The 27,516-nt window shown below is 34.3% G+C and overlaps 1 protein-coding gene and 1 pseudogene across 1 annotated transcript in view; one reads left to right on the forward strand and one right to left on the reverse strand.

Moving 5' to 3' along the window:
- Window positions 1–26,594, forward strand: part of LOC121482096 — a 39,911-nt pseudogene extending 13,317 nt beyond the window's left edge.
- LRP1B (LDL receptor related protein 1B) overlaps window positions 1–27,516 on the reverse strand; it is a 1,815,754-nt gene that overhangs the window by 800,364 nt on the left and 987,874 nt on the right. The window lies entirely within an intron of this gene.

Consider the following 27,516-nt stretch of genomic DNA (forward strand, 5'->3'; position numbering starts at 1 on the left):
ATATGCATAATTGAGTGAACTTTGCTTTTTAGACTTGGTAAATGACACATTTTCAATACACAGTTGGAAGAAAAGTATAGTGCTGTCAAGTACTCATTATATCAGCTTGAAAAGTGACTTCCATTTTATTTTACTTAAACACAAAAATAATCAGTTAAAATATTATCAGAGAGCACTGGATTTTCTGATTATCCCTCAGCAAGCTAGCATTGATATTTAAGTGAACACTGAAAAAGGAATTACAATACACTTTCTCCCATGGAATCTATGTCCCTAAATGTGCCACCCTTAGAATGTATATCAGGACTACAGATACGGTGGGAGGGTGAGGGGTTGAGAGAGGGAGAATCTCCAATAACTACAAAAAAAGTCATTAAACAAGTTACAGGTTGAACTGCAAGGTAGAAATTTAATATCAAAGATATTTGAATCATCCAGATAAGAAGCTGTTATAATATAACTGATAAAGTTTGGTTCAGTCTCAGACTTTTTCCATAACTAAACATTAGAATACTACGAAGTTTGAAGATAGATATCTTGTGACTCAAGAATTTTATAACCTGACATGATGTGTTTTTCATGTGTGAAGGAATCAGAAGTAATTATCAGATACAAACAGATTTTAAAAGCATGCAACCACATGCAACTATTGAAAAAAATTGTTCAATAGATATAGCACTTGAACAAGAGATGAATCAAAATTAAGAGTTCTAGAATGGAAATGGTAATTTCAAAACTCTAGAAGAATGTTAATGAGAGAAAAAAATCTAAACAATAGTAATAATTCTCATATCTAAACAATTGCTCATTTTGTATTTTTTAATAATTGAAATTTAAATTTTAATAATTTGAAAAAATTAAACTATCAAATGAAAAATAGGACAATACTTCTAGAAACACTGAAAAACTAAATAAAACAGGATTCATATAATAACAGATAAAATACGAAAAAGTGTTAATAAGCAAAATAAAAACTAAAAGCATAAATAATGATAAAAGTGAGAACATTATAAAAAGCTTCCAAAAAGAGCAAAATCTCACAGATAATTTTATATTTTTGTAAGACATGAACTCAAAATAAAAAGACATGAGTTTTAAAAATTATACACACAGATTTACAAAATAAAGAAAATAAGTATAGTTATGTTACTTTTGAGAAAATAATGAAATGTCAAAAAAGTTTAAAAGAGTGAAGTAGATTCCTTTAAAAGAATGGATGTAGACAGATAAACCCATGTAATATTAAGCTTTATGCTTTTTCTGTCTTTCATGCATTTCTATACCTTTGTGCAGTCTTTCAAAGAACCTCTAAGGAATCAAGGAAAAATTGGATTATTATAGCAGAAATGCAAAAAGTAAGAAAAGGCTCATCTTCAGTTATTTGACTTCCAAATGGGAATTAATTAAAAACTCCTGAGGAGAACTCCAAAGGAAGACTCAAACTTGCCATAACAAAGCACTGAAACATCATAAGGAAGAAGGAAGACCCTGCAAACCTGCCTCTGGGAGAAGAGATGACAGTCAGCTGAGAGCAGGGCAGAGAAAGGAATTACAACTCTACACAAAAGGCCAGAAGGATCAGATAAAAGATCAGAATGGAGTGGGAGCTAGGGCATCGAAAAGAAAAGAAAAAGAATCCATCTAGAAAAACCCTAACAGGTAGTCCAACAAGGAGTTAAGAAAGCTAACCAAAGCCTATCCTTCTGCTCTCTGGAAAGGGAGCATTTGGAGTCACATTAAAAATGCAAATATGCTTTGTCACCTTTGGTAGTGCCTGAGGGCCTTCCATCAGCAGTTGACTGAATACTGCTCAAGTCTAATCAAGTGGGATGATTTAAGGTACTCTGAGTGGACATCTTAATAGCCCTAGAAACCCAAACTGAAAGAGCTGCTGTGACAGTGATATAGAAAGGACAGCTCCAGAGAGGAACCTGAAGAATGGAACTACCTACATGAAAATATAACATTCTTGAAATTTCCTGAGCAAAATGACAAATGCATGTAAAACAGCCAAGGCATAAAACACAACATAAAACAATGTGTGTGTAGGTACGCACAGCGAAATTATAAAAATCTCTCTGTCCTTAACAGAACATATTATACCACACAAACAAGAGTGTAGAGATAAAGATTTAGTCTGAGTGAATTTGTATATAAAATCACAGGATATAATTTTTTAAATCTCTCTAGTTTATTTTAAATCGCCATGGAATATTCCAAAAATATTATATAGAGCCCCAAATAATATACAAAAAAAATTCTCATAAAACTAATGTTGGGAAGAATTTTTTTTTCCTTTATACTTTTAGGTTTCTTCCTAAGGAGCTGTAAATTAAATTGACAAAAGATAGATTAACAGGAGAAAGTAAAACTTTATTCATATGCACACAGAAGCTCACAAAAGTGGCCCATTAAATGGCTAAGATTAAAGGCTTATCTACCTTATTTAAAGGGGAAAGGTGGGGGAGGATAAAAGCTTTTATGTAAGAACAGATGGGTTTTAGAAAAGACAAATTGTTTGTTTTTAGAACAAAAAGATAAAAAAATGTAAGATAATGTTTGTTTATAAAGGTGCAAGTAGTCTTCTCTGGGAGGGAATTTATGATAGTTTTACTCTTGGTCTCCTTACTGAGAGTGAAAGAGGTGGTTTATGGTAGCCTCATTTCCTAGAAGTTTCTGCATATAGTCAGATAAGTGTAGTTCCCAGAAGGCTTCTTTCTTCATCTATTAATCTTAAATGTTTTCAGCTTAAAATATTTTTCATACCTACTCAGGGATTCCAAGTGGGCCAACAGATTAAATATATAGCCACACTTAGGAGATATATATATATATATATATATATATATATATATATATATATCACAACAACAAATAGTCTGTTAGGTCAAAGATAAGCACCTTCACTCAACATAATAGAATAGTAAGGAAATAGGGAGAGACAGTCATCCAGTGAAATAAGATGAATCAATCCAAGTGACCACTAGATAACAGATACCACAGCAAAACCCTCCTCATATTTAAGAGATTGTATTTTCTGACCACAATACAATAAAACTAAAATCAAAGAAATATACTTAACATGTAAAAAAGAAATTAGGGGTGCCTGGGTGGCTCAGTCACTTGAGCATCTGCTTTCAGCTCAGTGTGTGATCCCAAGGGTCCTGGGATCCAGCCCTGTGTCGGGCTCCCTGCTCAGTGAGGAGCCAGCTTCTCTCTTTCTCTCTCCTACTCTCCTCCACCCCAGCACAAGGTCTCTCTCTCTCTCTCTCTCTCTCTCACTCTCGCTCTCACTCTTGCCCTATCTCAAATAAATATTTAAATTTTTTAAAATATGAAAAAGTTAAAAAACAAATAAGCATGCAACAAAAATGACAGAATTAACAAAGTTACTAAGTTTGTATAAATTAATAAGAATAAATTTTGTTTTAGATTTTTTAAAAAAATTCTTATGTAATCTCTATTCACAAGCTGGGGCTCAAACAACCCTGAGATCATGAGTTGCATGTTCTATGGACTGAGCCAGGCAGGGATCCCAGTAAGAAAAATTCTAAAACCTCAATAGAAAAAGACAAAGGAAAGCAGAAAAGGAAATGCAATAAGCTGGTATAGTCAGTCCTCTTTTTTGCAGATTCCATATTTGCGAATATGCCTACTTGCTATAATGTATTTGTAACACAAAATCAATACTCTCAGAGTTTTTTGTAGTCATTTTTGGACATGCTTAAAGCAGCAAAAAAGTTTGAGCTGCCTGAAACACACCTTCCCATCTGAGGTTAAAAGAGGCAATGCTCTGCTTTGTTCTTTCCACCTTTACACAAATTACTCTACACATACTCTACACAAATTACCTTTTCATGGTCTTTTTAGTAGCTCATTTTTTTCTCATTTTCCTGTTTCTGTTGATAATTTTTATTTTTAAAAGGGCCCCCAACTATAGTGTTTAAGTGCAGTCTACTATTTCTAAGCTGAAGAATGCTATGATGTGGGGCACCTGAGGGACCCAGTTGGTTAAGCCTTCCTTTGGATCAGGTCATGATCCCTGGGTCCTGGGATCAAGCTCTGCATCAGCCTGCTTCTCTCTCTCTGTCTTTCCCCCTGCCCTTTCCTACCACTCATCCTCTTTCAAATAAATAAATAATTTTTTTGAAAAAGAATTATGCGATGTACCTTATGGGAAAAAAGTATATATATTAAATAAGTTTTGTCCAGGCATGAATTATAGTGCTACTGGCTATGAGTTCAATGTTAATGAGTCAACAATTTACACTTAATAATGTCTCTTTAAACAGAAACATAAAATAAGAGTATGCATTGATTGATTAATAAAAATGTTATAACCAAAGGGTCTCAAAAATGTAGACCTGTATTTCCCCTAGAAGCAATGGTTTAATATTGACTAATTTAGTGTTCACTGTAACTTTATAGAATATAACTACAAGACTAATGAAAATCGACTGTATTTGAAAAAGGAAAATTCTGATAACTAATAAGAGAAAGCCAAATAAAATAATATTAGGTTGCATTTTTTTAATCTGTCAGATTTAGAAAGATCTTTAAAAAAGAGTTCATCAGTAGTCAGAAGAGGATTGATAAATGTGTAATGGAATAACAAATTGCTACTGCCTTTGAAAAAGTAAATTGACAATATCCATAAATAATCTTAAACTTGTTCACATCTATTGACCTTGTAATTCTTTAGGAATGGATACTGGTACTATGTAAATCATTAAATCTGTGGACAAAAAAATTCCCTATAATGTTGTTAATTAATGTTATTACTAAGAAAGACACATAACATTAAATTAGTAATTTTTTTTTCAGACCCACATTTAAGTGGAAGCACAACACTGGTCTTTTCTGAAACAGAAAAGAAAGAAATGATGGCAAGGGAAAAACATCTCTTTCAAAGAGGATAGTGAACCAAAGAGATTTACTGCTTTCAGAGCATTTAAAAGCTCAGTTAAAAAAAGGAAGAAGAAAGAAAGAGAGGAAGGAAGGAAGGAAGGAAAAAGGAAAAGAAAAGAAAAGAAAAAAGGAAAAAGGAAAGAAAAGAAACCATGAATGTTTCTCAAAGACCCACTAAAAACTTCTGAATAAACAAAATATTGTTTATACAAATTATAAACAAATTATTTGTTTAAACAATAAACAAAAATAAAGGTGACTTGTCTTAAAACAAAGACTCTCATGGAATATTTGGCTAACACAATATTGAATAAAGATTGTTTTGAAAAATAACAATTGTTTAGGGGCACCTCGGTGGCCCAGACCTCGGTTGAGGTCTATCTTTGGCTCAGGTCATGATCCCGGGGTCCTGGACTCAAGTCCCACATCGGGCTCCCTGCATGGAGCCTGCTTCTCCCTCTGCCTATGTCTTTGCCTCTCTCTGTGTGTCTTTCATGAAATAATAAATAGAATCTTTAAAAATAAATAAATAAATAAATAAATAAATAAATAAATAAATAAATAAATAAATAAAAAACAATTGATTAGTTTCTTCCCCTTGAGAACACTTCCAGCTGCTTTGCTTAAAATCTGAGTGGCTAATCGACTCTTAACTATTCAGCATTTAATTTTGTATAAAGTTTGTAATTCAAGGTTTTGGTTTGAGGGCTAGGGCGGCTTCTTTTCTTCTTTCTTCTTCTTCTTCTTCTTCTTCTTCTTCTTCTTCTTCTTCTTCTTCTTCTTCTCCTTCTTCTTGTCTTCTCCTTCTCCTCCCTCTACCTTTCTCCCATTCTTTCTCTACTTATAATTTTTGTTTTTAAATTCTGCTTTAGAAAAATTCTTTACTATGAAGGAATACCAATACTGCTACTTCACTTCTGGCAATAGATGCTAGGATGCTAGGAAATATGATATTTAAAATACAAATGTTTTACACTTAAATTCATGGCAGACAAAATTATTTTATGTTTTTAATGTTAATTTATAATAATCTTATATGCAAAAAGCTATTAGAATTACCCCAGTGGAAGCATCCAGGATATTTATATTGTCATATCTCTTTTCTCACATACATGTATTACAAATTGGTAACAGTCACACATTGTGATACTCAGATGCAGAAATACAGTAATATAAATGCATCTAGTGTAAGTTTAGAAGAATACATGCTATTTTAAGGGAGTACTATCTATCCCCTGAAATCTTAAAAAGTGGTTATTTAACGAGTGGTTCTATAGTGCTATTATGAAAAATTAAAGAAAAATTAAATAAGAAAAAAGGCACTACAATTATTGTCAAGGGATACTCAAAACCAACTAGACGTGTGTGTGTGTGCGCGCACGCATATTCACACACATTTCAAGAAGACAGGTATATTAATGCCAAAGAAATGTTTTATTTTTAAATGAGGGCATATCCCACAGCTCTGCTTCATTCTTTTAATATATTTGTTGTAATGTATATTCTTTCCTGTATTTATATAACAAACATGATGGAGAGTAAAACCAATGAGTAAAACTGCAAATTTTATAAGACTTTCACATATTTTGAAACAAAATTATGGTTATTCATAGCCAATAACAATATTCTTTGTTCTTCATACATTTTTCTCTCACAAAAGTATGTGGTCTTCCAAGCATTACATTTATTTGAAGCCAAATTTTAAATGTTTCCCTTGTGATTTTACCCTACTTTTTCCATATCCCATACTGTTTTTATCATATAGTCCAAGAGTAGGATAAAGATAAGCACGCTTATTGGCTTGGTACCGATGTGTTATAGGAAGGGACAAAAAAAAAAAAAAAAAAAAAAAGCCAGATCATACTCCAGGCTCTGCCGTTACTAATTTCCTTAGGCTGTGGGCTGCTCACTTAATCTTTCTTGCCCAGGTGGTTTATCTGTCAACCCTAAAACGTCTGACTCTTTTTCTCTGAAGACAAGATTCAGGATTGGCCACCTGATGAAGGTAGTGACTCACTTATTGCCATAAGAAATACTCTCTTTCAAATCCTTAAATCATCCTAGAACACATGTTCTCAAAACATAGTTCATGACTTTTTTTAGCTGGTAGTTCTCCTTCCTAGAGATTACCACTTTTTCTCATGTAAACTTCCAGAGATTTTCTACGCATAAAAACTGTTTTCTGTGCATAAGGTAATTTCTAAGATGTGACCCAAGACCAAATCCGATTTAGAGCTTAATAAATGTAGGATGAAAAAAAAAATCAGATGAATGATACCGATGGGGCTCAGGATACACTACTCCAAAATAGGCATCTTGGCATACTGAACATCTTTAAAAAAGGAATTTGAGAAAACAGAAGAAGCAGAAAGGTCACTCTGCCCTTTAATGTGTTAAAAACAAAACAAAACAAACAAAACAAAAACAAAAATAACCCACAGGCCCCAAATGGAGTCATGTGTGCTGATCCCATATCACCAAACCAGGGTTTAATACCTAAACTATTGCAGTTTCAACCTTCCTCCGGAATGTATCCTTAACCAATCAGTTTGGAATTTTCTGGTCAGTGCTGGTAAAATAATCCACCTAAGAAAATACTTTTGGGGCAGCCCCGGTGGCTCAGCGGTTTAGCCCCTGACTTGGGCCCAGGGCGTGATCCTGGAGACCTGGGATCAAGCACCTGGGATCAAGTCCCACGTCGGGCTCCCTGCATGGAGCCTGCTTCTCCCTCTGCCTGTGTCTCTGCCTCTGTCTCTCTCTCTTTCTCTGTGTCTGTCATGAATAAATAAATAAGATCTTAAAAAGAAAAAAAAAAAGAAAGAAAATACTTTTGTCCCCTCGGGGAGATCACCTTGCCCATAATAATCCTTTTTTGTTTGTTTATGACTTCTTTATCCTGCCTTGGCAAGTCTTTCCTTATCTGAGCTCCTTCAAGTACCAGATGAGAGGCTGCACAATTCATGATTTATTGAATAAAGGCAACTAGATCTTCATATTTTCTCAGTTGAATTTTTATTATTTAACAGCCCCCTCACCTGTCGTCCCTGGAATAGATCACTAAAATTCCTAAAGTGAAATAGACTCTCTGTTTACCAGGGGAAAGAATAATATTCACAGATGGGTAATTTGGGTCTGAGAAATCTGTTCAATCATTATGTTTCTAGTTTCTTCTTCACCGTTTATTACCCCAACCCTAAATCCTTCTTTCTAATGCCTCAAATAATGAATTGATTCTTCATACAAAAGGCATAAAAGAAAAAAAAAAGGTATAAAAGCTTTCTGTTCTGGTCACTTGTTTGGCTCTTCACTTTCTTTTGAAGGCTCCCATGTACATGTTAAAATATAATTAAATCTGTATGTTTTTCCCCTGTTGATTTGCCTTTGTCAGTTTAGTTTTCAAACCCAGGAAAGAACCCTAAGGAAGTTGAGCAAAACATTTTCCTCCACTACTGTATGTGTCTAGTAAGGGATATGTACTAAAACCTTGCTTATTCCTTGTTGAAAGATAGCCTTCCCTTATGATGTCAAGGTTTTTTACCCTAGTCCTTAGCCCACATCCAAGATTGTGGTGAGGCCAATCTACTTCAATTTCCCGACTTACTGTTCTATCTTCTATAATAATTCATATTCTTTTTTCCTAAAACATTCCCTCTTTTTGTCTTCCCTCCCAATTCCTACTCATTATTCAAAATTCAGCTCAGATTACTGCCTCTAGGAAGTTTGACTGACTTCTAAGATATAGTTAGACCTATCTCCTGAAGCTCTTATTTAATTGCTATTGTTTTAAGTCTGTGTCTCCCAATAGACAATGACTCTGAAAGGCACACAATAGAACCTAGATGCTATGAATCTTTGCATCCCTAGTTCCATCTACCAAACCATCATAAGGAGGCCTTGAAAACTTTTCTTTCTTTAATAAAGAAACCATCGACGGCACCATTAACATCACGTTTTATTCTAATTCTTTTTCCTTTTATTTTTATTTTAATTAATTCTTTATCTTTTCACTTCAGGCAAGGTGCCATTTTGTACGTTCCAGAGGCTATAATTTACAAGGAACTTCTCTTTATACCATATAATTAAGACTGTAAATACTAGTAGCCTTTGCATGAAAGTCAGGTATTTGCAACCAAAAAAAGGTCTATTCAATTATAAGAACTCTTCTGATCTCCTTAAGGACACCGCACTTCTGTCTCTTGACACCTAAAACATTTCAGTTTTTGACATTTACTTCATCATATATTTTCAGCAAGCGAATTAATATAATCTATCAGTTAATCCTACAATAATGTTAAAATTAGAAATATTCATTTTGTCACCAAAATAATTTTTTTTAAATAGCTACTTATAGGGGCAGGTACTGTTGTAGGAGCTGAATATACAGCAGTGAATACAAAGAAAACAAAACAAAGCAAAACAAAATACCCTACTCCTTTAGTGCTTAAATTCTAGTAGAGTAGATAGAATCATTAAGTAAGTAAAATATTTATACTCTTATGTGTTGATAATGCTGTGAAGAAATATATAGCATAAAAGGAGTTGAAGAACACTAGGAGAGAGATTTAGTTTTGAATTACATAGGCAAGGGAGACCCTACCGAGAAATAAATACTCAGGAAATGGGGCAACATCCCTATCTCCCAGGGAGGAGCGTTCCAGACCTATGCTACCTAAAGCCTTAGGTACATATGTACACTTCATATTTGGGGGCAGCAACATGACTATGGGAACTATGGAGTGGTATGAAGAAAGGGAGAGCTACATATGGGTCATGAGGTCAGAGAGGTAAAGAAAGGCAGGATTATATAAGGCTTATATGAGAACTTTAGCTATTCAGAAGATTTTGTGTTTACTTTTAGAGATAGGTGAAGCCATTGGCAAGTTCATTGAAGAGAAATGCTATGATCTAGCATACATTTTACCAGGGTACTGGGCAAGAAACAGAACATAAATCAAGAAACAAGAGTAGATAGTCAAGTAGGTAGCATGTGTCACAGGCTGGCCCTTGAAGTATGGTGGAAAGGTTTGTGAAAGTCACGAGACAAATTTAGATTTTCAGTCCTATTCATTCTCTATTAATAGATGCATTACTAGATGCAATACTAGTAGTTGTATAATAGATGCAATACTCCTAGTTGAAGTATTCTACTGACCTTTCTACCCTCAATATGTTTAGTGTCTGAAAAGAAAGAAATTCAAATACAAGTATAAAATAACAAGTATCATGAAGAAAATTAGGGGAATGATTGGTCTAAGGACTGAGCTGACAATTAAGGATAACCACAAAATATGGGTAACAGTCCTCAATTATTTAGCAGCTGTTGACAATTGTTTCAAGGTATCACACAGATTTACTCAGCTATGAAAAATATTTTGGTAGAGGCATATCCTACTCCAAGAATACAAAGAAGAAAGGCTTCACAGACTAGTTGGACATAGAGTACTTGGACTGATATATGATAAATAGAATTCTGAAAGGCAGAGGTAGGGTGTGGTAGAGGGCTGATAGTTTGAATTTTGACAAATTCAGTCAATAGCAATAGGTTGGATCAACCTGTGAAAAGCGGGAAAATAACCATATTAATCATTAGTATTTTATCTAAGCAATGGAATAGCAACGGAAGATTTTAGTAGCAAGATTTACCTGGTTGCAAGAGTTCTAGGATGACCTCTAGCAGAAGTGTGAAGGAAGGACTGGGAATGGGTTCAGGAAGGAGGAAACTGGAGGCCTAGGGGTCATTTGGGAGGATATTACTTTCATTAAGGTGTTTGGGAGGCAGAAAAACAGAATTTTTATGGGTTTTAATAAAACCTAATTATATAGGATGATCAACTACTCTCTTACATTCTGAAATAACATTCTAAAAGAGAATGACTAATTGAATCTATATGTGCTCTCCATGTTTTGCCTGCATTACTGTAATTGGGTACTAACAAATCAAAATGCATTTTTATTCTAAGTGACGATAATGGAGAATTTTCTTTTTTCCTAAGAAACATATGTTTCAGAACTAGTTCTGTAAATAACAATATGTTTATTTTGACAATGTGATGTTAAATGTGATGATCACATTTTTATTCCTAAAACAAAGTAATTGTGTGTGTCACATTCATATACTTCTGTCCCATTACAGTAATTTACCATTAGCATATTAAAATAGTGACAATTCTGAAGAGGAAAATTTATCATTTTCATATCAAAATGTGGATATCCTATAGAGGTATATGTTTATATATAGAACATTATATAAATTTATCACATTAATTTATGGAAATTGAATTAAAATTAGTTCTTATATTCACAATGAATTGAAGCTAATAGTCAATATTTCATCTTTTAAATAATTTCTGTTAACGTATCTAGGCAATTCAGTAAAATATGATGTGGAAGTTGAATTATCCTGATAATTGTTTTTATGCTCCTTTTAATTGGAATATAATTCTCATCTTTTGTTTAATCTTTAGATAAGGTTTTTCCAGTTACGTATTACATGCTTAGGCCCCCCAGTTTTAATTAATAATTCCATAGGCCCACCATATCCCTCACAGCTCCTGAAGAACTTCTACCAAATCCCAGGGCTCCTTAGAAAGTAGCATGTAAATTAGTATAATCTTCATTTTTACAGTAGAGTAAATTGAGGCTTGGAAAATTTATGTGATTTCCTCAATGTTGTATAGGAAGGAACAGAAATAAGTCCATAACAATGATTTTTTTAAATCGTAAATTCAGAGCCCTTTCTAATATCCCACCTCAACAAAAATCACTTTGCCCAAATAAGAATGGCAATTAAATACTATATATACCCTCAGCTATTTTCCTGTTCTTACCATGCATTGATCATCCATTCTGATTTTCCTTTGATTGCATATTTTATGAGGTGGTCCATTTTCAATTCTGTAACTCATGTTGCTATTCTTTGATCACTTACATACACTTGTTGGCTTATACATAAGATTAAGCTGTCCATTCATGTTTATGTCTCTGTTTCATACTTCTAACAGATTTTATTAAAATTTTACTTGATCCTTTTTTTTTAGATTATTACTAAGGATAACAAGCAAACCTAGGAATGACTGAAGTACATTTTCATTTATTATTGACCCTTTCCTATCTCCACATCAATATAATTAATGTAATTTCATCTATTTTAAGAATGGAACGATAACATGGTCCCTGTAGAATAAGAAATACATATTTGTTTATTTCCTTTTTTTTCTTTTTTTAATAATTCCAAGTGAACAGATTTTACATGTGCTTGAATTTTAATGCCATTGCTCTTGGAGATAGTTCTTTGTGTTTCTTTCTTTCTTTCTTTTTTTAAGATTTTTATTTATTTACTCATGAGAGACACAGAGGGAAGGCAGAGACCTAGGCAGAGGGAGAAGCAGCATCCTCGCAGGGAGCCAGATGTAGGGCCAAGCCCTGAGCTGAAGGCAGCCGCTCAACCACTGAGCCACCCAGGCGTCTCTAGTTCTTTATGTTTCATGTTACTTTTAGTGGGGTTTGTTTTAAAACACTTGTAATGTATCTTTTAAAAATATTTTTAAATCAAACTGTATCAGATACTAAAGGACAGATGGTAAGTAGTCTTAACTTGAAGCAATTTAATAGAGAATGGGAAAAGGGAAAGAGAATAAGAAAAGAATCACAGAAAAATTGGAATGTTTAAAAATATCATGGTTTGATTTTATTATGAGACTAACACATAGTAGACTACCTTCCTGCTTTCATTCCCCAGTTATATAGTAATTGCTAACTTTACAGTTAAGTATTGAACATGTGAACACATTTCAAACATCTGAGTATTAGGAGAAAAATTAGTTCAAAGAATAAAATTGAAAAACAGTACCATAGTAGGGTTCCAAATAAGGGTGAAATAGGCTTATTTCAAACGATGGGAGTATTGGATTTCTATAGATGTCAGTCTTAGAAATTCAAGGTGTTGGCTTTGAAGATGAATTAAACTAAAATAATTAACTTGCTATGCCACTCCACCAAATAAACAAAACATAAATAATAAACAAAAACATAAATAGCTAAACAAATGACTAGTTTCTAAAATATACTAGTCTTTCTTGAATTAACTAAATTACAATGAAGTGCCTAGGTTCTTGTCCAATATATACATATGGATTCCTAGGTCAACTCTGAAGATAATAAGCCAATAAGCCAAAATAGGCTTAAAAAGTGCCATGAGAGTATCGTTTTAAATCAAGTTCCTCACTTCAGACAAGTATGAGAAACACAGAGCCAATGGGTCAGTTCCTGGCATGGGACATGTTCTTGGGATATGGTACTTGTCTGTAAATGAGAATTTGGTTGTCACTCTGTTCTAAAGCAAAAATAAGGTTCTGGTTTGAATTACAAAAATAAGTTCAGACTTTTGTTGAATGTATCATTCATAAAATTCATCCTTTTGTATGCCTTCCATTCTACATTAACTTACTTGAGTGAAGGAATTAGACTGTTCCTTGTTTAGTGCCAACTCCCTATACAAAAGTCCAGAACCTGGTGATCCTTGATCAAAACGTTCTTCTAAATGAACGCATTAATTACTATGTAGTGATTAATCAAGGGGAATATTCTATCAATAAGAATACTTTAATATTTTAATTCAGAAATAAAATGTAAAGATTGGAGGATTCAAATATACTGAATCCAGTTTGTAGTAAATATTTTTCTCCCTGAAAGAGCTGCTAACTATTCCATAGCTAAAAGAGACAAAATACCCTCCTGATTTTTAGTTTTAGGTAGTTTTGATAATCATATCCCACAACCAAATAACTATTATCTCTTCTAGATTCACTCCGCCAAAAATCAGTTGACTTCTGAACAGGTATATGACTTTTTTCTTTTCCATAACTGATGCCCTTTTTAACCACCTTGTTAACATAATATATCTTTTTCAAATAGCTAGTCAAGAGCTGACTTTTTTGGAATAGCAATTCACATGTTTATTAAGCTCTCTCTAGGACTATATGGAATGTTACTAAAAGAAATTTCCTAAATATTTCCTTCTCTAAAAGTGAAGAGACTGAAATAAGTAGAATATTTTATTAATCTAATTCTATGTGCTTAATGAAAATAATTTTAAAACTCACGTTAAAAACTGTGGATCAGACTATGTTCTAAATTTTTAAAATATGTTATTGAATTTTCACTCTTACAATAATTCAGCGAGATGTTTATTACCTTCATGTAAGGGATGAGATAATTACGCATCTCATTTTCTTTTCTCTTCTCTCTCTTTTTATTTTAATTGTGTGTGTAATTCCTACATAGGAATTTGTAAAGATTATAAATCTGTTTTAATAAATTAAGGTTAAAATTTTTCTTTTTTTTTAAAGATTTTATTTACTCATGAGAGACACAGAGAAAGAGGCAGAGACATAGGCAGAGGGAGAAGCAGGCTCCCTGCAGGGAGCCCAATGCAGGACTTGATATCAGTACCTCCCTCCCCCATCACAACCCAAACCAAAGGCAGGCCACCCACTTAGCCACAAACGTGACCCAATATTAGAAATTTTCAAAACTCAAAAAACAAACATAAAACATATTCTTAAAGTTCAAAGCAATATTAATAATCACAGTAGACAATGTCTATAGGGAATTCTGGAATTTTACATAGATGTAGATAAAAAAATGCCTGCCTTCTCAGTAGATATCAAAGATTTCCATATTGCATGCTAACTGCTCAGGCAGTTAATTTGCACTAATCAGCTGGAGACAAAGGAAGAGAAAATTACAGTAACTTGATGAGTTAATTTTGTGTTTTATAGTCATTGTCTTCCTGGGTTGCTAAATGCTCCATCTTTAACATAGTTTTGAGATATTATAGACGCCCTTGTCAAAACCAGGCAACACATTTGTGAAACTGTTAAAATCATCTGAAAGTTCTTTCACTCATTTGTTGTAAAAGAGAAACCAGGCCCTCTAAATTGAAAAGAAAAAGGCAGGCCTGAGGGCTTTTCCAAATCCCTCTAACAGATTCTCTCCCTACAGAGTCGTTCTATACATTTTATTTAGTGGTCTCTATGCATAATCTCTCAAAACAGTTGTTAAGTATTCTAGGAATTTTCAATTAAAAATAAGATGGTAGACATACTCTCTTTATAAAGTGATAGAACAGAGTGTAGCTTCACATTAGCATTTGGGAGATTATTTCATCTTCTTCCCCAACGACTGAGTCAAATATGCCATACCCATGAATGTACTCCATCATAGTCTTAAGATTACTGCATAAAGTACTTTAATTGCACAGGAAAAGTACATCATCCTGCACTCTAAAGCAATAATTCAGAAGTAATTTATGCATATCCTGCTAAGATATTAAAGACCAAGAACACCCTTCAATGTTAAACCCAAGAGACCTTTCATTATTTCTTTCAATGCAATTTAATACCAGAACCATTAAATGTCTACTATGTATAAAGAACTCTGCTTACAGAGCAGGGCCTACTGAGATGAATACTGTATAGTCCTGGCCTAAGGAGGGTCTTACATATTAATTTCAACAAGCAAATGGATATCTATTAGACTGATGATCCATAATAGTCATAACTTTGTATTATGGAACATGATCACCAGGAAATACTTTTCATGAATTAAAGAGGGGGGAAAGGTTACTTATGTAAAACAAAAGCAGGGAGGAAATACTCAATTATTTAAGACTATGCTGAAACACTGGCATCTTTCACTTACTGTAGCTCTCTATAGATTAGCAGACTTTCTAGAAAAAACAGGGATTAGACTCTCTGAAGACCAGTAGATTCCACAACTGAAAATTTTAAAGAAATCAATACATGGATTAAAGTAGTTTTTACCAAACACTGGCTTCTTGATAATCAAACCATCAGTGAAGGAAGTAGATTTTGCTTTACTTTTTTTCTGTTTTGAGAATCTAATGGAAAAGGCTTTGGGGATGTGACTATTCATTTTGAAAGTGAATTTGATGGCTCTATACTACTCACCTAGATCATTTTATGTTTTTCTTTATGCCTGATTTCACTCTAAACAGGTATCATATTTCCCTTGAAACATATGAAATCGACCATATTTGACCATTTCTAACATACACAAAGGGCAATATTTCAACTCAACATTCCCTACCTTAGATACTATATATTATAATTATATCAAATGGAAAATTTTTTTGTGACATAGCTTATAAACTCTAAATACCAATCTGGTACAAATTAAGTAATGAGATAAAAACTGGCATAAATTGTCATAATTATTTAGAATATTTCTGGTGTTTTTACTTTTAACTCCAAATTTTTATAAGTTTATGTTTCTAAAGTGGGCTCATCATTTTGCTCTTGGATCTGAAATGAAGGAAATGTGAAACCAAGGCAACTCCTTCTTCAGATAGAAAATAATTGTTTTATTTTACTTTACTCATTCTGCTTCATTAGTCTAGGCTAAGCTCTGAGAATCCAGACAGGGCTTCAGAACAAGTAGTTATAATCAGAAAACATCAGATATTAATTAAGATGCCCTTCAATTAACTTCACATTATGGAGTCCACCATGATTGTACACTGGAATTTTGACCTCATAGCTTTTAACAAAAAGGAAAACATGATGTTAATTGCTTTATTGGGACTTTTTAAGGGTAAGCTTCTGAGTTAAGCAATTTATATGTTTTAGAGAGCACCAGCCCTTGAAAGAGACAGAGTTGGTTTGGAATCAAATCCAATAATGCTGTTTATGAGCAATGAGATATTGGCAAGGTATTAAATCTTCGTAAATCTCAGTTTCTTCATCTGAGACATGGAAAAATGAAGAGTAAAACTTAATAGAGTTATTGTCAGACTTAAAAGTAACACTCCATGGGGAATGTTAAACTATGCTTGTTTAGGTGCACCTGGGTGGCACAGTAGGCTAAGCATTAGGTTCTTGGTTTCGGCTCAGGCTGTAATTTGAGAGTCTTGATGTCAGGGTCCTGAGATCGAGCCCTGTGGGGAGTCCCAGGGTGAGTCTGGAGGCAGGCTCTGAGCTCAGCATAGTCTGTTTAAGACTCTCTCTTCCTGTCCCTCTGCCTCTACCCCCTGCACGGTCTCTCTCTCTCTCACTCTCTCTCTGTTTCTCAAACAAATAAATAAATCTGAAAAAAAAAAAAACTTGTTTAAAAGCAATCTATAAATCCTGTTATAAATTGGATATTTTAAAAATATCATAGTAGACCATATCTGAAGGATTTATAACATCATCACATCTAAACCTCTGCCTCAAAAAGGTAGAGGTATATCACTTAATGACTTACGATTAAAGTACACTCAAAGAAAATAAATCCCTTAAAATAACAATTTCTTTGCTTTTCCACCAGATGGTCATTATGTTTTCTTGAGTAACTTTTTTTTAAAGATTTTATATTTTATTTATTTATTTTTGTGAGAGAGAATGAGCACAAGCTGCAGCAGGGGCAGAGGGAGAGAGAGAAGCAGGCTCCTCGCTGAGCAGGGAGTCTGCTGTGGGACTGGATCCCAGGACTCTGGGATCATAACCTGAGCCAAAGGCAGATGCTTAACTGACTAAGCCACTCAGGCACCCCTTCTTTTGTAACTTTTAAAGTGCTAATTTTGGTCTTTTAAAGTGAGAAATGTTAAATATGCATATATAACTGATAGCTTCCTTAACTATTTCAAATGCTTTATCATCTCTGTATCTGGTTTCTACTTAGATTAATAACAGATATTCAAAACGCTTTTCTTATATATACATACATTTTTAAAAACTATGTTCTATGAGTTTTTAACTTTTATTCTCTCTAAATAAGTTCTCTGATACAAAAAATTTCAAGATATAATGATCAAATTTCCAGTCATATTTTGTTTGTGAGGTATTGAATTAGCATCCTTCTGTCTAAATATAATAACTAACCCTCAAAACTACCTTCTTTCCAAAAATAATAGCTTCATTAGCCAGTTAAAACGTATTCCAAACCAATAGTTTACCTGTATACTTCCAATTGTCACATATTTTGGAGACTGGAAACTAACTAACTACTTTTTCCTCACAATTTTCTAATTTCGCTTTACTAAACTGATTTTGCTCTTCTCTAGTCACTTGTTAACTTGGTAAATACTTTCATTTGGGAGGAAGACCTTCCTCTGTCCTATGGTCCCTCCAGCTGGACTAAGAATCAAATTGATGAGACAGATTAATAGGAGAAAATAAATTTAATAAGCATAATCACAGGGTGGGGGGTGGGGCTGAGGGGCATAATACACACAGACAGGAATTTCTAAAGACAATGAGACAATATCCAATTTATCTGAGCTAAGGAGTTGGAGAGAAACCTGAGGATACAAAGGGAAGAAAACTCATTAGCAAGAAGGGGAAAGGAGATGTTTAGAAAAATAAGAATATTCTATTATTTAGATGAGTTCATTTGGTAAGGGGGGCTTCTGTTAATATGTCTCTTCATGTTGCAGGCTCTCCTTTCTAGTATAAATTTAGGCAATTATGGGCGAGGCAGAGAACCTTTCTTGCATCCTCCAGGTTTTTTTTTTTTTTTTTTTTATCACTTTTAACTTGAAATAGTCTTTATGTCAATGTAGCACATTTTGGGGCAGTCCACCCAGGGCCCCTACATTTTCCTATTTGGTATAATAGAGGAGAAAAAATTAAGTAGGAAACAGATGCATTTCCTAGATATTTGGCAAGTTATTGTGGCATGTCTCAGTTGAGATTAGTTTCAAAAGTATAAATTCTTTGCTCTTTTCAGAAAGAAAAGATAAATAAATAAGTAAATATATATATATATATATACATATATATATATATTAACAGAAAATAACTGGAGGAGAGAAAATAAAAAAGGGAGGAGGAGAGGAGGAAAGGAAGGGAGGGACAAAGGGACAGAAGGACAGAGGGATAGAGAGAGAAAGCAAATAAAGCACATTCATTAATTTATTTTCCCATTTAAAGTCTGACTTTTTAAAAACAAAATAAAATTAATTTTGAAATTTCATTTTCATATAAAAGGAAAGCATAAATAGGATGTAGTAGCAAAGAAAGAGCTAAAATTGTCAGTGAAATAAAATATAGCTTGGTGATCTCACCAAATTTAGAAATGTGTATGCATTGTTCTGGTAGGTTTGATTCCTAAGGTCGCTGATACGTGTTTCTTTTGCTTATTTCTTCTATTTACCATCCCCTTCCTTCATTCTCCCTCCTTACCTGGGAAAATTATAACAGACTGCAGCTTCTCTTCTTCCTCTCCCTTCAGGTATATGAAATCCCAGGATAATTCTACAAAGTCTAACAGTTAACTGGGAACTTGTACCACATTATCTCACTCAGCTTCTTTGTGGTTTGTTTATTTGTTTTCATAAATTTGTAGAAACTAAAATGATATACCGCCCACCTAAGGTATAATAGAATCCTTTTAAGAAGCTCAAACAAATATAAGGTAGAATATAGTATTTCTCTGTCCTTTGAGGTATCTAGTCCTGTTAATTTCTCTTTGTGGAGCTATTCTGTGATATTCCACTTTCCTCTCATTTTTATACCCAGCTTTATAGTTCCAAGGTCATCCCTTTCGTTGTCTTAAAGCCTACTTTGTGATAGCATTCACCTATTTCTATCCTTTTTTAGCTTACCTAATGTCACCAATATACCTAATTTTCACATTGTTCAGACTGGGATGAAGAAACCTTATTACATGATTGAAGAGGTAAAGGAGCAAATGAAACAGACAGGAAAAAAATACCTGAAAGTACCAATTAAAATGCACAAAATGATCCCATTCAACCTTTTATTGAGCGACACTTTTCCATATGTTTCAGGACATTTAGAAACAGCTTTGCTAATTTAATATATCGGGAAAGGACCCACGATGTTTCTATGCATATTTTATTGCTATAAATATCTTCAGAAGGGTGGGCAGGAGGGCTTGTATACACATATCCAGTAAGATTACAAAATCAGCAATACCTGCTTTGGGGACCACTAATCTTTCACTTTCCCCTTTCCAGACTGTAAATCTAATGCACTGGAAAATCAAAATATATTTGTCTTGATCACTATCTAGGTGCTTGGGAAAATACCAAAATTAAGGATATGGAAAGGAAAAAAGGGAAATTATTTTTTTAAGGAATTAAACAGCAATGAAAGAATAATGTTTAAATCAAAGTATCTGGAGAATGAGAAAGCATGAAAAACATTTGAATGCCCTGGACAATAATCTTCTTTGGGTAAAATGGAATTAGTTTAAAGTTAAGAAAGGAATGAAAATAAATACCTGAACAATTGTGCTATAAACAAATTTACTATATTGACCCCTTCAAGGCAGCAGGATGGAAGCAACACCTGCCCAGAGTCTAAAAGAGTCACGGCTCATTTTTCCTCCCTCTTCTTTGAAAATGTTATATATTGAGGGTAGGACACAGGCACAGTTGCAGAAGTGCAAAGATGGTTAAAAGGAGATATGAGTCTCTGCATGGGCAGGTTGTTCTAGAATGTCAAAATATTCTAAGATGGAAAATGAACACAGAAGGAGAAGTAAGGAAGTGCACTTCAAAACTTATGGCTTATATTCTAGTCATCATTTTGTTCTTGGTTTCTCTCTCCCTTTTGTGGACATTCTTTTATTCTACAGCCAGAATGGTGCCTATACATATCTATGACTTCCTCCACTGACTTGTCTTTGCACAGCAGGGGAACACTATCTTTCCTGATGAGTTCTAACTATGAACTGGCTGCAGTATAACAACCCAGGGATACTGTGTCCTGCCCTGATATTGTGTCCAGCTCATAGGATATAACTAATGGGGCACCTGGGTGGCTCAATTGGTTAAGCGTCTATTGGCTCAGGTCATGATTCCAGGGACCTGAGATCCAGCCCCACATGGAGCTCCACATCTGGCACCTTGCTCAGTATGTAGCCTGCTTCTCCCTTTCCCTCTGCCCGATGTTCCCTCTGTTTGTGCTCTCTTTCTCTCTGTCAAATAAATAAATATGTCAAAAAAAGATATACCTAATAAACAAGAGAACCCCATTCCATGTACATGGAGGGAACAACAGAAAAGTGGAGCTGGTTTAATACTGATGCATGCATAGATCTGATCTCTATCTGTTCTCTACACCACCGTTTAGGTCAGGTAGCTACAAGAAGCTCAAGTCTCACAAACTAGGATCTAAGCCAATAATGTGCCCATAGCATTTTTCTGGCCCTATCTGAACCCAGGAAAACCTTCTATTGAGCCTTTAAAATGGAATGTCTGTCATCAATAAATTCTTTGTATTTTGAACCTCCTAACATTCCTTTCAGCATTTTTATTCTGCCTGCAACCTGGTTTTCACTCAAGGACACAGTTTCCCCTGAGCTTCTTCAGTTGATAGCTGTTTTCTATCCATATCCTTCTTCCCCCTTTACTATTTGGTCTGGAGGTTTTGAAGCTCACTGCAATTTCTGGATAATTTTCCCATCTCCATCCCTTAAAAGTATCCACCCTTTGATCCTCTGACGGCACCATTATCCTCATCACAACTCTGACTTGGTTTAGGAATATCTTTGAAATTTCTTATTCCTTCCTTACTCATTCTCCAAAATAATCCCTGATTAATTCTTCATGATTTTAGCACATATGAAGATGATTTTTCCAATACCGTAGTCAAGTCTGTTGGATTCTTGACCTTTTCTCCTCAAATAATCATGTTCTTCCCCATACCTCAACCAGCCACCCTCATGATTATAGTCTAAACTTGCCATTCCCAAAATATGTAATCTCTACACTTTCGATTTCCAGTATCCCATTCTATGAACACAATCTCTCACCCTTCCAGCTCATTAACCTTAGTAATTTACCCCACAAGCCCTCAACTCTTTAGATCGTTAATCCATTTTCAACTGTCTGCCCTTACCTCTCCTCTGCCCTTTCTTCCTTTTATAACCAGTTTAAATCCTATGCCCAATCATTTATTGACTCCGCTGAATACACCTTCAACTTCTGTATCCATTTATGCTTCAACAGTGCTGCAACTCTGTACCTGTACCCACCCACACAGGTAAATATGGCTGGAAGAAAAAAGAACACCCCCAAAATCATGCTAAATAGTATAGGCTAGCAAAATATGCCACTCTAAATTATGCCACTCTAGCATAAGGATTATTTTGAGCTGAAGGCTATTAAGAAGAAACAGATACAAGGAAAGTTCTCTGCCTTCCCCCTGTTTGCTTAGAACAAGGAGATAAATTTGCAAAGATGTCTGCCTTCCCCTCTCTACCAGGAAGGACAAAATTTAATCACAGGAAACTATAGGCCTTTATCAGCCTGGGAGAGACAGCACCAGAGGACTCCACATAACAAACTTTACTAACTAGCTCTTATCTTGCATTAGTTACCATATATTTACCTTCCCCCAGTATGCTACCTCTGAGATTCAAGGTATTTTTCCTTTGTCTTATGGCTTCTCTAAAATTGCATTGTTCTGTTGCTAAAATGCTATATAAGCCCAAATTTTAACCAACTCTCAGTTACCCATCCTTGAGTTCCTCTCATATATATATCATATATATATATATATATAGGAATATATATATCATATAACATATAATATATAGGATATATATATCATATATTAACATATATAATATATATGTTAATAAGCTTCTGTTTTCTCTTATTAATCAGTCTTTTGATACAGAGCCCCAGGCAAACATCTAGAAAGGTAGAAGGAAAATATTTTTTTCTTCCTAATAGTCTAATTTTACAATTATGATCATAATCTCAGGAATCACAGCAATTATATTTCTTTGGTTTACTGTCACCTACTCTTGTGGATCAGTGCCATTCAAAACATGGCCCTTAGCTTCTGGACAGTCTACGACATGTTTACTACCAGCCTACAATATATGTAGCAGAGTTAAAGGAAAACATTTGGTATATTTTATAGCAATTTTGTCATCAGCTAGACCCCAAGACCTGCCTTTACTGTCCACCTGCTTGTACTCATCTTTGTCTCACATCTTTCCTTAAGCTGTTCTTTCTAGTTTATCTCTCAACTCAGACAGATGAAAAGCAAAACCACCTCTAGCCCCTTGAGTGATAGCAACTGCTTTGACAGCCCTTCAGCCAGCCCAAGCCACTCAAACAAGTTTGAGCTTAATCTTTGACAGGTGCCTGCATAAAAAGGACCATGGAGTGACCTCTAGAATTACCGATGAGTTCCTTTACCTCATTATGGACATGTTTCCTTAAGGCACATGCATGACCTTATCTCTACCTCTACATACAAGGACAGGCTTCCCTATCTAAATATTCTTCCGAGCCTTAAATAAAAGGATTTCTTTTCTCTGGGAGTCATGGCTTCAGCAGCTATTCCCTGTGATCTTATTTGCTGCAAATAAAATTTTCTTTGTGTGACAACTCAACCTAGAGCAGTTTCTGAATCACCGAGGAGTGAACCTACATTGGTTTGGTTACAATTTGACATAGTAATTTTATGTATTATGAATATTTTTTTTAAAATTTTTTTTATTTATTTATGATAGTCACACAGAGAGATAGAGAGAGAGGCAGAGATACAGGCAGAGGGAGAAGCAGGCTCCATGCACCGGGAGCCCGACGTGGGACTTGATCCCGGGTCTCCAGGATCGCGCCCTGGGCCAAAGGCAGGCGCTAAACCGCTGTACCACCCAGGGATCCCCTATGAATATTTTTAAATTGGATTTGTATTTTATGCTTATTTACACTTTGATTTTTTGAATAATTCTATTGTAATTTTCAAAAGTATTCCACCATGTTTTAGAAATCAAAACAAACAAAAAGAATCTAGTCCTTCACCACAGATAATTTGAGATATACAACCTTAGATTTCTAGTTGATACCCCTGTCTGAAACCTCTGTTGCTTTATTTCCTATACTTGCTCCTAGCTTTCTATTTTATAAAGCAAATAGAAGCAATTAGAAGTAAATTTCCACCACCACCAGATATACTCATCTATCTACCTGTGTCTGTATTCACATAGTTTCCTCTTGTGTTATCATGCTTGAACTATGTACAACTTTTCCACTGTGCACAAGGACCCCTATCTTCCCATCTGCTTTCAGACATTGCTCCAGCAGGACTTCTAATTCTTGCCTGTATTATTAAATCATCACCCTTCACAGGATTTTTCCTATCGATGTGTAGATGTACTACTATTTATTCACCTTAAAAAAATAAGTTCTCTATTCCATTTTTTTCCCAGCTCCCACTTTATTTCTCCCCTTTCTGCTCCTTCCCTATTATGGCAACAGTCCACAAATAATTATTTAAATTTATTGTGAACAGTTTTCCTCCTCTCATTCATTTCTTTCTTGATGTCATTCCCTTCAGGCTCTACAAAATCTGCCCCCTAAAAATTTATGTTTCTGATCTCATTCTTTTCTGTCTCTCATTTACTCAGCTTTAGCCATACTGTTCTCCCATGCTGTTTCTCAAACATGCCAAGTTTCTTCTGGATTCAGAACCTTAGATTTACTTCTCTGTTTTGAATGTTCTTGATAGCTGCATTGCTAGCTTCTTCTTTTCCTTCAGTTCTTAACTCAGAAATCACTTTGTCATTGAGGGCCTCACTTAAGCCTACTTTAAACACACCTTTAAGCACCCCAACCCCCATACAAAATTATTTTTCCTGTAACAATCATCACTTTCTTTCATATTACATAATTACTGTTTTTGTTGCTGCTGATGCTGTTATTGTTCTGTGGGTGTTACTATTATCATCATCATAACCATCGTTATCATTATCTGCATCCTCTCCTTTCAGAATATAAAGTCCATAAGGCTAGAAATTGTTACTTGCTGTATTCATTGCCCATACAGAGCAGTTATTTGAGGGGAAAAACTATGAAGCAAAACAGGACTACAAGCAATCTATCTAAACATAATAAAGATGCTTTAACAAAGCATTATAGCCAACATTATCTGTTGATGAACAAAACCAACTTCTATTAAAATCAGGAATCAAACAAGGATGCCTGTTATCACCACAAAAAATACCAATGTTATTTATAATAACAAAATGTTATCTCAGATGCCTGAGAATGTGCTAAATTTACAAAGTCTATACTTTACCTACAAATTAAAATAATCAGAAATGGAAATGAAAAGTAGAATATCTCAAACACAATGGCACCTCAACTGTAAGAAAGAATAGGTGAAAAACAAAGCAAGCCACAGATACATACACATACACAAATCCCACAGTTTGATTGAATAGCTTGAAATAATTCCTGAATCAATGGGGAAACAATCATGGGAAGAAAAAAATGTTTTATTTCATAAAGTGAAATGTCTCACAAATTAACAAACATATTTAATGCAATTCCAAAAAAGATCAGCAAATGGATTTAATTGAAGACTAATTTTTTTAAAGTTCAGAATGACAAATAGATAACTAGGAAATTATAAAGATCTTTTGAAAAGTTTACTGTGGAAGAACCTATAAAGCTAGATATTAAAACTTACAATGAGGCCTATATTCATACCTTTACAATGGAAGTATCACATTAAAGATAAAAGATATCTACCACCATTACTGTTATTTAATATTTTTTTCTGGGATAAAAGCTAATGCAATTTAAAAGAGAACAAAAAATAGGCATAACACCAGATATAAATCTATAAGGTATAATTATTTTCAGTTTTATTTTATTTCTAGACAACCCAAGAGAATCAACTAAAAACTTCTATAAATAAGAAGATAATTCAATAAAGTAAGCAGGCCAAAAGTTAATCTACTAAAACTAGTATCCTTCCAGCATACAAATAATAAACAGAAAATTTACTATAGAATAACAGGAAAAAAAAAAGTTTTTTAAGGGGAAAAACTGATCCTGAAGTTTGTATCATTGCTTTCTTTCTCCTCTGGCCATTGAAGTTGCCCAAAGGAAAGAAGGCTAAGGGGAATAAGGTGGCCCTGGCCCTTGCTGTTGACAAGAAGTAGGAGGCCAAGAAGGTGGTCAATCCCTTGTTTGAGAAAAGACCCAAGAATTTTGACACTGGAGATGACATTCAGTCCAAAAGGAACCTCACATGCTTTGTCAAATGGCCCACTACATCTGGCTGCCTCAGCAAAAGGCTATTCTCTAGAAACATCTATAAGTGCCTCCCATGATTAACCAGTTCACCCAGGTCCTGGACTGCCAAAGAGCTACTCTACTGTTCAAGCTAGCCCACAAATACAGACCAGACACAAAGCAAGAGAAGAAACAGAGATTGTTGGCCAAGGCTGAGAAGAAAGCTGATGGCAAAGGGCATGTCCTCACTTAGAGGGCACCTGTCTTTTGAACTGGGGTGAATACTGTTACCTCCTTAGTGGAAGACAGGAAGGTTCATCTGGTAGTGATTGCACATGATATGGATCCTATCGAGCTGGTTGTCTTCCTGCCAGCCCTGTATCTTAAAATGGGGGTTTCCTATTGCATTATCAATGAGGAAGCCAGTCTGGGGCATCTGGTCCCCAGGAAGATTTGTACTACTGTCACCTTTACATAGTTTAACCTGGAAGACAAAAGAGGTCCGGATGGCTAGCTGGTAGAAGCTATCAAGACCAACTACAATGACAAATATGATGAGATTCATGGTCACCAGGGAGGTAACATCCCAGGTCCAGAATCAGTGGCTCACATTGCCAAGCTGGAAAAGGAAAATTTAAACAACTGGTCACCAAACAGGCTAAGTGTGTGCTGTTGAATTTTCTGTACATAAATGTATTAAAAAGTTCTCTTTAAAAAAAAAATAAAGTTCATCTGGTTAAATAAATAAACTATAATAACAAAAAGATTCTATAAACATTTTGGGAAAAGATGACAGAATTATTATGCACTAGACCTAATAGTTTTTAATATTTATTTTAAAGCTATGGGGATTAAAGGAAATAGATACAGAATTTAATCATACAAAATGAGCCATTAATGTACTAGAAAAAGATGGGATAATTTAAAAAATAATAACATTGTCATCAAAAGGTTTTACTTTTATTTTGAAACCAACTAAAATGGCCATAATTTGTTTTTTGATAGATTCAAGACACTTAAAAAAGAAATTTACAAGGAAAAAAAAAAGAATCACAATTAACACAGCCAAATGCCTTATGGAGATACATTTACAACTCATATAACAAATACTCATTTCTTTAACACAATAATAGAACAAATTAACAAAGAGCAACAGTTTAAAAATGGGCAAGTGCCAGTGACTTAAACTTCTGAAAGGCTGCTTATCTTTTTTTATCATGAGAGAAATGCAAATTAAAATTAAATACTATTTACACTTAGCAGAATAGTAAAGATTAAACAATTGTTAACACAGAGATCCCACAGGAGTATAGGTAAACAAGCCCTCCAATGCAATGTTTTTTGAAGTGTTAATTCTTCCAACCTCTACAGAGAACTATTTGGAAGTGTATACTAAATTGAAAAAGTGAAGAAATTAAATCACGCTATTCTCACTTCTAAGCAATTATCCATTTACAGTTGCATCACAAATAATAAAATGTCTAGGAACAAAATTAACCAAGGAGGTAAAAGGCTTGTCTTCTGCAAACTACAAAACATTGATGAAAAAATTAAAGATGACACAAACAAATGGAAAGATGTACCATGCCCATGGACTA

Source organism: Vulpes lagopus, chromosome 24, assembly GCF_018345385.1.
Source record: "Vulpes lagopus strain Blue_001 chromosome 24, ASM1834538v1, whole genome shotgun sequence".
In the NCBI taxonomy this organism is placed as follows: Eukaryota; Metazoa; Chordata; class Mammalia; order Carnivora; family Canidae; genus Vulpes; species Vulpes lagopus.